Raw genomic sequence first — 2,748 nt, 5'->3', positions numbered from 1 at the left:
ACACGCATGCTCGAAGCATATCCTCAAGTGTCTAGATCGTCCTCTTGCTCTAGCCATCTGTCTGGGGGTGGTACGCCGGCTAAAATGAAGTTGAGTGCCCAGTTCCTCGTGGAACTTCTTCCAGAACCTAGATGTGAACCGAACATCCCTGTCAAAGACTACCGACACTGGCACCCCGTGTCTGGCCACCAAATCTCACACATAAATATCTGCCAACTTCTCAGCGGATACACTCTCAGAGATAGGAATAAAGTGGGCACTCTTCGTCAATCTGTCCACGATCACCTATATGACGTCCACACCCCTCGTCGTCCTCGGTAACTTCATGATCAAGTCCATCGTGATCTCTTCCCACTTCCACATGGGAATGGGTAGCGGATGAACCTTACCATGAGGTCGCTGATGCTCTTCCTTGACCTTCCTACAGGTCAAGCACCGCTCTACAAACCAGGCGATCTCCCGCTTCATGCAGGGCCACCAATAACTCAGCCTCAAGTCTCTATACATTTTCGTAGCCCCTGGATGGATAGACAACTTGGACTTATGCGCCTCCTCCAAAATCTTCTGCCTCACTCCCCCAAATGTTGGGACCCACACTCGGCCACACTGGGTCAAGAGACCCTAACCATTCCGGACAAACAAAGGAATTTGTCCCCGTATCCTGTCTAACTTCCCTTTCTCCTTTTTCAGGCCCTCCACCTGTGCCTCCTTGATCATATCCAGCAATGGAGAGATCACAATCATCCTCAAACAAACGTTCCCAATCGGGGATCCTGCCGCCTTGCGGCTCAAAGCATCAGCCACCACGTTGGCCTTCCCTGGGTGGTATAGGATCTCACAATCATAGTCCTTCAGCACGTCCAACCACCTCCTCTGTCGCATGTCGAGGTTCTGCTGATCCATCAAATACTTCAAAATCTTGTCATCAGTATAGACGGTGCACCGCACCCCATAAAGTTAGTGCCTCCAAATCTTGAGGGCAAACACCACTGCCCCCAATTCCAGGTCGTGAGTGGGGTAGTTCGCCTCATGAGGCTTCAACTGCCTCGAGGCGTAAGCTATCACTTGCCCCCTCTGCATCAGTACCACACCTAACCCTGAAATCGATGCATCACAGTATACCACCAAATCCTCTAACCCCTCAGGTAGTACTAGAATCGGAGCCTCGCATAGCCTCCGTCTCAGGGTCTCAAAAGCCAACTGCTGATCCGTGCCCCACCGAAATGTCACATTCTTCATGGTCAAGCGAGTCAAAGGCACTGCAATCTTGGAGAAATCCTTAATAAATATCCAATAATAGCCCGCTAGACCCAAGAAGCTACGAATCTCGGAAGCATTCTTCGGCACTTCCCACCGCATCACCGCCTCAACCTTGGCTGGATCAACCGAAATGCCCTCCTGGTTGATGATGTGCCCCAAAAACTGTACTTCTCGCAGCCAAAAATCACACTTGGAGAACTTGGCATATAGCCTATCCACCCTCAGGGTATCCAACACCTCTCTCGTATGTTGCTCATGTTGCTCCTTGGTCTTAGAAAAACCAGGATATCATCAATAAAAACGATCACCGACCGATCCAACATCGGTCTACACACCGTGTTCATGAGATCCATGAACGTTGATGGGGCATTGGTGAGCCCAAATGGCATTACCACAAACTCATAATGCCCATACCGAGTCCTGAAAGCTGTCTTCGATGTATCCTCATCCCGGATCCTTATCTGATGCTATCCCGACCGAAGATCAATATTAGAAAAGCAAGACATGCCCTGTAGTTGGTCGAACAAATCATCGATCCTTGGTAATGGATAACGGTTCTTCACCATTAGTTTGTTCAGCTCTCGATAATCAATCAACATCCTGTACGATCCATCCTTCTTTTTCACGAACAGGATCGGAGCTCCCTACGAGGAACTTCTCGGATGGATAAACCCTCGGTCTAGCAGCTCCTGAAGCTGTGTAGATAGCTCCTGCATCTCGGACGACGCTAGCCAGTACGGTGCCTTCGCTATCGGAGCGGAACCCGGCACCAAGTCAATATGAAACTCCACTTGCCTCTCCGGAGGCACTCCCAGTAACTCCTCGGGAAAAACATCCTGAAACTCCTGTACAACCAGCACAATGCCCACATCTGTCGTGGTCTCAGTCCTCGTATCCGAGATATAAGCCAGAAATCTCGTACATCCCTGCTGCAGGAATCTCCTTGCCCTTGCAGCTGAACAAAGGGTTGGCCCCTGCGAGGCCCTGTCACCATGTATAACCAGTTCTCCCCCACTTGGGGTTTGAACCCTCACCAACTGGCGCTCACAATCGATCACGGCCCCATTGGCCCCCAACCAGTCCATCCCGACAATCACCTTCAGCCCTCACAACGGTATCAGGACTAGATCAACACGAAACCTCTCCCCAAACACATTCAGGACACAATCTTGATACACTCTCGCAGCACTCGTAGTGCGATCATCTGCAATTTCCACCTCGAGCGGGGAATCCAAAGTTCCTGGCGCATCCCGGAACTTCTTGCTAAGCGCAAGAGACACGAACGATCGGGTAGCTCCCGAATCAAACAAAACATGAGCCGACATACCATTGACCAAAAAGTTCCCTATACAAGCCCAATGTACACATATCCAATACAATAAATCTAGAGCAGAGAAGAATAAATGCGTACCAGCCACAACGTCTGGCGCTGCCCGAGCCTCCTCTGTAGTCAACTGAAAGGCGCGGATTTTCACTGCCGAAGCATCC

Source organism: Lactuca virosa, chromosome 9 (genome assembly GCF_052849685.1).
Source record: "Lactuca virosa cultivar CGN04683 chromosome 9, Lactuca_virosa_CGN04683_v6, whole genome shotgun sequence".
Classification (NCBI taxonomy): Eukaryota; Viridiplantae; Streptophyta; class Magnoliopsida; order Asterales; family Asteraceae; genus Lactuca; species Lactuca virosa.
This window is presented reverse-complemented; position numbering follows the sequence as displayed.